Source organism: Leptonychotes weddellii, chromosome 6 (assembly GCF_054177405.1).
Source record: "Leptonychotes weddellii isolate Sample4059 chromosome 6, ASM5417740v2, whole genome shotgun sequence".
Taxonomy (NCBI): domain Eukaryota; kingdom Metazoa; phylum Chordata; class Mammalia; order Carnivora; family Phocidae; genus Leptonychotes; species Leptonychotes weddellii.
In genome coordinates this window covers 70,031,499-70,042,450 of record NC_138374.1, presented here as the reverse complement: position 1 = coordinate 70,042,450, position 10,952 = coordinate 70,031,499, and the positions used below count along the sequence as shown (strand labels likewise).

Here is a 10,952-nt window from a genome sequence, read left to right as displayed (position 1 = left end):
GAAGAAAGAACTGGTTATTCTTGCTGCCCTAGCACGTTACCTTTGTGCAGACTAATTTGCACATCACCCAGAAGCCTAAAATTGTCAGCACACTGCTGTGTTCAGAACATTCCTTTCAGAGCACTTGGTTTCCATGATCAACCCCTGACATGTCTCTTGTGGCAAAGGGTCTTAAAGCTTGGACTCCACAGTCACTTTTGAAATGAAAACTTTGTCACGAAGACGCCTAAATTTAACAAATACAACGAACACCCAACGATCACTAGATGAATTTCTGCTTCAAAAGGTGGTTGTTCACTATCAGCATTTTGAATGGACTCACGTCCATTGAGCAACCGTAGATAGTACTCATCAAAACAACAACAAAAGTGACTTTATGAGTTTTGTTATAGTTACTTGTGTGCATTTCAAATTTCTACCACCAAACTATAAGTCTCTAAAAGAGTAAATTTCTTTCAAAAATATTATTGTCCAGGAATATTTGATATACTCAAAAGAATATATGCAACACGTGTGAGCTATAAAACATAACAAATCTAACACTCCACATCCAGACCCCACATGAGAAGAAAGATGGCCATTCTATTGCATCCACCTGCATGCCTGTGGTTGGCTGGGGGAAAAATGGTCCCTCGGAGATAGATTTACCTCACAATTTCCAGAATCAGTTAATGGTCTGTGAAGATTCTGTGTGTGCACATGTCTGCATACAGTGATATGTACATGTATATGTACATGTAATATCCCTTGTCACTTTCAGTTATGGGAGACAGTAATTTAGTAAAACTAATAACAAACCTGAAATCAGTTGTAGCCTTAGCTCTGACACAAGCTTTCAGTTAATTTTAACTTCTTAAAAGTGCACGTTGTCTTGAAATGAAGAAATGTGAATACATAATCTCTGAGGACCGCATAAGCCCTAAATACCATGATTCTATAAAGAAGTTTTGTGAAGCACCTGAATGAAGACAGACAGAGAGGAGAAATAAGTTAAAGTTTAATATGACTGTCCATTGAATTTGGAAGCAAACCTGTTTTCTCTTTTGACATAAAATTTACATGCAAGTAACTAATGAAAGAAGTGATAAACAATTTTTTATTGGCACTTCAGAAAACTGAAATGATTGTTAATGCATCAGATTCCTATGGAACTGCTTTCTTTAATAAACTCAAAGAGGGCAAACTTTAACATCGTAAACATTCTTGCTTTTGTACTTTACTGCACTTGAATGAAACAATAGCCATACCCTTAAGGAGCTCACAGTCTCGTGGAAGAAAGACACAAACATATGGATTATGTGTTAGCATCCCATTGCTGGACACCACAAACAGTGACTTCACACAACACAAATTTACTACCTTACAGTTCTGGAGGTCAGACCTCCAAGATGGGTTTCAGTGGGCTAAAATTAACTAATAAATTCTTAGATATGTCATAGCTGTAGGGGGTATTAAAATGGAAACTTCTATTGAGACCTAATACTCCAGAGTGGAGGGTTAGAGTCCCAGGGAGGATCTGCGCTAAAGGTAGGAGAAATCATTTGACTTTTAGAATGTTGTTTCATGAACTGCCCCGTCCACAGAGGATGAGGAGAGACCGCTACAGATTGGCGGGTGGTGGGGGTTTTTTGGTTTGTTTTTTGGATGTTATTAGCTTATTATAAAAGAGAGACATGGACATATTCACGGGATGACCGATTTCAGAATTCGGCGGAAGGGGCAGCTTCATGGGATGCCATCTCAATAGTGACTTACTTCAGTCTCCATACTTTGCAAGAGTATCACCCCTTCTAAGTAAGAAATGATCCTGGCCATCTAGAACTACTTTGGTGCCTCCCTATTCTGGGAGGATGATACCCGACTTTCACGCGAACCAGCGGAATCCATCCACCCTTTCCTTCGGAGCCCGATCCGACACTTAATACCGTTGCCTGCAATGCTTTTCCCAGAGATTTTTCTGGAAGCATAACGCCTCTTGGTTGATATTTCCGCTACACCCCTTTCAGCTAAAACTCAGTCGAGGAGGGGACGAAATTTTCTAAATGCCTGTCTTGCTAGCAGTGTGTAGCCTGTTCTCAGACACTGGGATGGTCGGTGGCAGGCTTAATAAGCCGAGAAAATTACTTTTCAGGTTTGACTCAGCTGCCGCAAGGTGAGTGGATCTCCACACACGAGTGTAAGAATCTTAAAAGTGGCTAGAGAGGCCTTACCTGGATTCAGTGCTCGTATGCAGTCCCTCAGGCTGAACAACACATGAGCTCGGCAGATTTTGCTCCTGGGCAGCTTCCTGAGCGGGGAAGGTGAGCAGAGCACACAGTCCGAGGACACAGAGGAGGTGAGGAGCCTCTGGGTGCTGGGTCCAGCTTGGGTCCGGCTTGCGGGTCAACTAGGGGTCATGTCCTCTCGGTGACTGCCTCCAACACACATCTCAAAGCTCTAAAAAGGTCAGAGATTGTGGATTTCAGGGTCGGGCTTTTGGAGAAATGTATTACCACATTGTGAATCCCACCTCTTCTTTTCCTTCCCCATTCTCCCTCTCCCCAGGAACAGGGATGCACCTGCTTGCCCCTCAGTTCAGGCCAAAAGGGTGACTTGGAGAGCATAATGCATATACCCTGCACTTTAGGAATCAGCAACCTGGTGTCTGACTCCACCTGCAAAGCTAAGGATTGAGGAATGCCCTGCATGGCCGCTTTCTAGGCTTGGAAAGAAGTGGGCTACATGGGGCCCGGGAGAGACAGTCACTACATGCTTGTCTTTCATCTGGAGGACCGCCTGGAAGACCAAGAACCATCAGCGGGAAGAGGCCGGAGGTATCACCAAATAACTTGGAGCTACAGAGGTAAGTGAGCATCTGGAATAGAGATGTGTGTCCCCTGTCCAAAGAGCTACAGATAGGCTTCTCCAAAGAATCCCACAAGACAGTCAGTTTTCAGAATAATCAAGTCTAGAAAACACTAGTAATACAACAGAACAAGTAGTAAGAACTTGCTCCCCTTTTATCTTCTGTGTCCCAACTCAGTGGACCAGAAACCAAAGTTCGAGAACTCGAAGAGAAAGGGTAGAAGCACCCAGAGAGAGAGTGTGAGCCAACATACTCCCTTTCCTAATGCAAGCTTCTGATCTCAGGCTGGTTGGATACAGACTCCAGTGGGGAAGGTGCAGAAACTTTAATTTTAAATCCAGATTGAATTGTGATCCTTCTTGGTGAAGTCAGGGGATTTTCCTGAGTTTTCATGCAGATGGGAATAATTAGCACCATATGGCAGATTTATAAAAGCAGTAACAAATAAAATGGGCTTGTTCCACGTACACATCGCTATTCAGGGTCATGGCCTTAGAAGTCTGGGCTGGAAGCCCGAGATGCTTGATCACCCAGGCCTCATCCTTGACCCACACCACACACATAACCTCCAGGTGATGCCGCACACATAAGGCGTGCACCTGCTGGGAAGCTCTCAGCCTCACCCAGCTTCCAGACCTCTACCATTTGCTCTTCCAAGGCCACTGACACCCATTGAACATTATGCTTTATACTGGCTAATTTTATAGGATTTCTTAATGCATGATTTTGACCTTCTATCATTAATAACAAATTTGAACATCCGTTCATGCATATGGTCTCTATTTATATTTAGCCTATGTGAAATTTTTTATATCTGAACTTTTCCCACTTTTTCAAATTATGTTCTGTCTTTTATTTGCTGGTTCCTAAGTACTCCTTATATATAAAGATTACTAACTCTATTATATAAGTTATAAATATGTTTCTAAATTCATTGCTTTTGGAAATTCTCTATGCTGCTTTTAGAAATTAGACCTATTGAAACTTTTACATGGCTTAATTAATGATCTATTGTCATGATTTCTGCCTTTGGTATCATATTTAGAAAGCCCTTCCTCACTCAAATATTATAAAAATATTTACCTACATTTCCTACTACCTTAATATTATTATATTTTGCATCTAAATTTTTAATTTACATGGGATTTCTTTTGGTATTTGGAATGATGCAAGTATTTAGCTTTATTGTGTTCCAAATATTTAGTCAATTATTCTGATGTCATTGGGGAAAAATTCCTTGTCCACACACCTTAAACAAGGTTTTATTGTGTTACAAAGTCTTGACATTTAGGGGCGCCTGGGTGGCTCAGGTTGTTGGGTGTCTGCCTTCGGCTCGGGTCATGATCCCAGCGTCCTGGGATCGAGCCCCACATCTGGCTCCTGGCTCGGCGGGGAGCCTGCTTCGTCCCTCTCCCTCTGCTTCTCCCCCTACTCATGCTCTCTCTCTCTCTGTATCTCTGTGTCTCAAATGAATAAATTAAAAAAAAAAGTCTTGACATTTAGATGCATTTCATAGTGAAAATTTTCATTGTATTCTATACTTTTGCATAGCTAGAATGAACCCATGGTGATGTATTATATTTGCTAATTTTTTATTTAACTTTGGTGTATCACAGTTTATAAGTAAGCACGGTCTGTAGTTGCCTTTAACTTATTTCGATTTTTTTTTCAATGAGGGTTATTCTAATCAGATGCATTAGAAATATCTTCTTGATGCTCTGTAATAGTTTCGATAGCCCAAGAATTGTCTGTTCTTTCATGATTTGTTAGAACTGTAATCTGTAACTCCTTTAAGTATGATGCCTTTTTCACGAAGGGATTTTTACTGCCTTTTAAATTTTTTCTAAGATCTATTTAGGTTTTCTATTGTTTCTAGAGTTCATGTTAATCATTTATATTTCACAATAAAATTTCCATTTCATCCAAAAGCATCCATAAAGCTAATATATGTTATGAATCTCTAAGAGTATAACATAAAGGGTTCTTAAACGTTTCTGGCTGGGAATCTTTTGTTGTTGTTTAACTAATTTTTTGTAGGACTATTGTTCTAAGTTATACACTTTGGAAAATGCTAACACCATGTCTTAGAACATTCCCTTAAATTTGTTTTTAAATTCTCTCTGCACAAAGAATTGTATTCCCTTTCTTACTCTGAATCTTGTATATTGCTTTTCCTCTATTTTATACAATTATTTTTACTCAAAGAAATAGCTTTTGAATATGTGTGTTCATTCTTCTGTTTTTCAACTCTTTAAAAAATTTTTTTCTTCCTTAAGGGAAAGGGGAAAAGAAATTGAAATCAGGAATTCACCAGGAATTTGTTTCAGAAAACGTAACTGGATGTACTTTTAAGTATTTAAACTGAATGAAATAAAAGGAAGCTAGAAGAATGAACAGGTATACAACATAAAGGTTTTAGTTACGAATATTGTGAAATGATTGTCATAGTAAGTTCAGGTAATATCCATCATCTCATACAGGTACAATAAAAAGAAATGGAAAAAAAAGAAAACAAGTCTTTCCTTGTAATGAGAACTCTTGGATTCATTCTCTTAACAACTTTCCAATAAGTAATACAGCAACAATAACTATAGTTATCATGCTGTACCTTACATCGCTAGTTCTTATTTACCTTTTAAGTGGAAGTTATCATTGGACCACCTTCTCTCAATTCCCTCTGGCCCTACCTCCCAGCCTCTGCTATCCACAAATCTGATCTCTTTTTCCATGAGCCTGTATTTTTTCCCCTTAGACTACATATAAGTGAGATCATACAGTATTTGTCTTTCTCCGTCCGACTTATTTCACTGAGCATAATGCCCTCAAGGTCCACCCATGTTGTTGTAAATGGCATGATTTATCTTTCCTTCTTAGGATTACTTTGGCTATTTGGGGTCTTTTGTGGTTCCATATAAATTTTAAGATTTTTTCTCTACTTCTAAAAAAATGCCATTGGAATCTGGATAGGGATTGCATCGAACCTATAGATAGTTTTTGCCTGTATTGACATTTTAACAATATTATTTCTTCCAATCCATGAACCTGGGATACTTTTTCATTTATTTGTGTCTTCTTTGATTTCTTTTATCATTGTCTTATAGTTTTCAGAATAGAGATCTTTTACTTACTTGGTTAGATTGATTCCTAAGTATTTTATTGTTTTTGATGTTATTGTAGAGGGCATTGATTTTATTTTTATTTATTTTTCAGATAATTCATTGTTAATGAACAAAATGCTATTGATTTTTGTATGTTAATTTTGTATCCTGCAACTTTACTGAATTTGTTGATTAGATCTAACAGTTTTTTGGTTGAGTCTTGGGATTTTATATATTAAAAACACGCCATCTGCAAATACAAACAACTATACTTCTTCCTTTTTAATTCCAATGCCTTTTATTTTTTTTCTTGTCTGATTGCTCTGGTTAGGACTTCCACTACTATGTTGAATAGAAGTGGTGAAAGTAGGCATCCTTGTCTTTTTTGTGATCTTAGAGGAAAAGCTTTCAACCTTTCTCCATTGAGAATGGTGTTAGCTATGGGCCTGTCACATATGGTCTTTATTATGTTGAGATATGTTCCTTCTATACCTGATTTGTTAAGTGATTTTATTGTGAATGGATGTTGAATTTTGTCAGATGTTTTTTCTACATCTATTGAGATGATCATAGGTTAATGTGGTATTATCACATTGATTGATTTGTGTATATTGAACCATCCTTACATCCCAGGAATAAATTCCACTTGATCATGGTGAATGATCCTTTTAATGTGCTGCTGAATTCAGTTTTCTAATGCATGGTTGAGAATATTTGCTTCTATATTCATCTAGAATATTGGCCTATAGTTTTCTTTGGTAATAATGTCCTTTTCTGGCTTTGGTATTAGGGCAATGCTAGCCTCCTTTAAAAATATTAATTCTCAAGTTGTTTATAAAGATAAGCACCATACACAACTAGTCTGTAGAAAAAATATTTTGAGTGGAAGAGAAATTCTTTCCTCTTTTTGCCTCTTTCCATTTTGTAAAATGGATAGACTTGATCCTATCTGTACATATAGCTTATTGGATAATAACACAAACAGATAAACATTGACTTAGAAACCCCATTTGCCCTGAATTATAATTTTTTCTGTATTTCAAAACATATGGACTGTCTACAAATGGCCATTTGGACTATGAGACCTATAACAAAATATCAAATATTTACATAATAAGATAATTCAGGCATTAAATGTCTTGGTAAGGGGTAAAATGTCTCATTATTTGTCCCAATCAGCTAGTTCTCTAAAAATTTATAACTTCTCTGATTGTTTCCTCACCTGTAAAATGGACATTATAATATCTACTGAGCAGGGTTTAGGTGACAATTTGAGTTAAGGGCTTGGTCTCAGGACCCTTTCCCAGTAGCTATGGCCTTTTAAGGCCCCTACAACATTTTAAAAAGAGGTCTTTGGGGCTTGCAAAATCTTAGGTGATTTCACTTCATGATATACCAAACTATGCAAGTGTTTTAACCCATAGATATATCTGAATTGTGAAGCAAATTCTTACAAAGATCTTGTGGTCTAAACCTTGTGATTTAACTCAATGTGGCTATATTATAATAAACTATATTTCGTTGATTTCAAAATGCTTTTTTTTTTTTTTTTTTTACATTTTCATATCTCAGTACTTGGAATGCTTCTTACAATCAATGTCTTATAAGTATGGCTGATGTTGTGTTTCTTTCCTAGGAGTACATAATATGATGAAAGTTACATTTTACAAATGAGGACATCTTAGATTCAACAAAATAGTGTAAGATCTTCAGCCTTTTCAAATTTAACACCCCCTCCCTGGAAAAACCCACATGCCTTAATGAATTACTACAATCATTAACAGAGGGAGTGAATTTTGATCTTTGTTTTGTCCATGGGCCTTGTTTCCCTGTGACTCATAATCTCCAATACACTCCAGCCAACAAGATACCAGGTGCCTATCCACACAGGCACATACAAAAGGTCTTCAGCACACACCTTTGGAGGAAGACATACCCTAAAATAAAAATCTTGAATCTCACAGATAGCCTAGGTCCCTACCAACCCATAAAAATGCAAACCCCAGGGGATAGTACACAAAGGCAATAAACCAAAACAATACAAGTCAGTCCAACATTACACAAATACCAAGGCATATAATCTCATTGATGAAACAATGCCAGATTCCTGGCTCAGATTTAAAGTCACAGATTTTTTTTTTTTTTAAGACAATGTTTTTAGCTCGGTTTTAGGTTCACAGCAAAATTGAGAGGAAGGGACAGAGATTCCCCACTTATCACCTGTCTCCACAGGTGCATAGCTTCCACATCATCGTTATTCCCTGACCAGAGTTGTCCATTTGTTACAACTGGTGAACCTACTTTGACACATCATCATCACCACAAGTCCACCATTTATATTAAGGTTCAGTCTTGTAAATTGTTGTGAATTCTAGCAGTTTCAACAAATGTATAATGACATGTATACAGTATAGTACCAGTCTAGTACAATACAGAGTATTTTCATTGCCCTCAAAACACTCTGAAGCCACAGATTTTAAAAAGTGTTCACACTGGGGACCCAGCTCCAGTCCACTGTGAATGTTGCTTTCCGTTTAAGACTTCCCTAATCCCCTAGCCCCTAGAACACAGTTGCTGGATACACATACTCACTACCAGGATGAGCCTATAGTGTGAGTCAAGCAGGGATTACTCTCTTCTTTCCCTTGCTCTGTCCTAACACCCTGGAGCTTTTAGAAATCATGATGAAAGAGGAAGGAAGTGTTCTTGAAAGAACACCTACCCCTCCAGCAGAAGGCAGGAAGGAGAAGCAACAAAGCAAGATGGGCCCCAACCCTTCTGCAAAGGGAAAGTACCTTTGCCCTATTATTTTGTGATCTAGACCCTGGGAAATAAGTTTAAAGAAGATCCCAAAAGCACAAATATGAATGGAAAAGTAAATATGTAAACAGAGTTGGATTTCTGTTCACTGAGTCAAGTCATAGATGAATGGAATAGAGAAATGATGGATTGACAGAGATGTTTACAACAGCACAACTAGCAAAACAGGTAGAGAAATAAATGGGTACTTCCAGTACTGTGGATGGGAACACACAGCCTACTCTAGAACAATCTGACAGCACATAGTAAAATTGAGCAAACTGTATGACCTATCACCAAAGATCTCATCTCTAGAAATACATCTCAAAGAAATTCTCACACATTCCATAATGGGGGGTGTAAATGCTGATGTTTTTAACAGTGGGGATTTTGAGGAAATAAAATTACATGTCTGACTCGGGGAGGGGGGACAGGATACTTAAAAAACAGATATTGTGGAATTCCGTGGAACAGTAATTAAAAGCAAACCATATGTACAGATGGGAACATGCTGTGTTCTCAAAAGCAGGGCTGACTTGATCGGTATGTCACATATGCAAAGCATAGGGCCCCATGCTTGGAATGTTCTCACATGTTTACTCCTCTGCTGCCTACATATTGAAATTCTTCATCATTTTTAAACATGGCATCCCATATTGTCATTTTGCTCTGGCTCTCGCATATTAGGCAGTCAGTCCTGTTCATAAGCATAGCATAAAGAAAGGTAAAAATGGGATGAGATTTATTACGAAATACCATATGGAAAAGTTGTGTACTATATTCTCTACAATGATATGTTAGAATGACAGGTTAGGGTAGAATGGAGGTCAATTGTGTGGGAATGGGGATCAGAGACAAAGGTTAAAGTTAAATAAGAATAAACAAAACCACAAAGGGCCCTTATATGGATGAATAACTCATTCACTGTAAGTCTCCAAACAACAATGATTTGGATTTTCTTTGGATGAAGGGTGCCCTGCAGAAAACTCTTGGTAAAGTAGTTTAATATCAACTAGGCAGTACTTGAAAGCTTCACCTTCCCACTTCTTTTTGCCTGAGGGTATCTCATTTTCTAGCATAGACTAGATTCCAGTTGTTTCTATATTGCCAACACATGAACCGTCTTTCTGGTGGGTTTTGTTTTTCTTCTCAAGACTCAAAACAGCATGCTGGTGAGGCATACTACTTTGTAAATGGAACTGCCTATTAAAAACATAGGGATATAAAACTTTTGTAATAAAACAAATCAATCTGTAAAACATTTTAATTAACTGCCAAAACTATTACAGTAACAGAAGCAAAACCAATGCTGACTACAAATTTGAATCAAATAGAATCCGAGTGCTTTACTCACTGACGCAATCCAAAGACACTGGAAGGTATTGAAATCAGCCTCTTGCCACACAGTCTTGACTGCCCAACTAAAATGCCAGGTCTGCTGTTGTGTTTGGGTTGGTTTTTTTTTAAGATTTATTTATTTATTTGAGAGAGAGAGAGCACAAGCAGGGGGAGGGGCAGAGGGAGAGAGAAAATTTCAAGCAGACTCCCCATTGAGCGCAGAGCCTGACGCAGGGCTCCATCGCACCACCCTGAGACCACGACCTGAGCCAAAGTCACAAGTGGGCTGCTTAACCGACAGAACCACCCAGACACCCTGCACGTTGTGTTGTGAGTGACTTTGCAACCATCCCTTGTGCTCTGAGTGGCCACAGAGATGCCTGAACTGATGGGGAGAATTCAGGAGCTAATTCAGGAATACTCTTACTCTTCTTCAGCTGACTTTTACGCATGTAAAATGTTAGTGTTTGCATCGTTTTAGAAGTTTGCTTGGTTTAATGTCGTCAAGTTGGATCTGCAGCCTCACAATTGTGAAAACAGAAAGCAGGACTCCATGCAGGTCTAATATCCCCTGTAGGTTACATACCACAACCCTCCCAGTGCAGACACAGGAACTGCTCATCCAGTAGGAAAAGACACTGGTTGGAGAGAGCAAAAGCCCCTGGTTCTGCCTTTAGCTGGCTGGAGATCTTGAATGAGACACTGTGTTTCTAGGCTTCCGTTGAAAGACTTGGATATACTTTCTCTGTTTCCTGCCCATCTGATTTTCAATTTACCTAAGAAGGTAGAGGAGATTTAGGAAAGCCAAGGCAGAAATTGGGAATGAATAGCACTCTGCGTGTTGTAACTGATGGTGCAGGGGGCTGAGGCAT

The 10,952-nt window shown here is 38.5% G+C and overlaps 1 pseudogene; it reads right to left on the bottom strand.

Annotated features, from left to right (window-relative positions):
- Nucleotides 1–1,756: 1,756 nt before the first annotated feature.
- LOC102745445 (10 kDa heat shock protein, mitochondrial pseudogene) lies at nt 1,757–2,687 on the bottom strand (annotated as a pseudogene).
- Between the last annotated feature and the right edge of the window lie 8,265 nt (nt 2,688–10,952).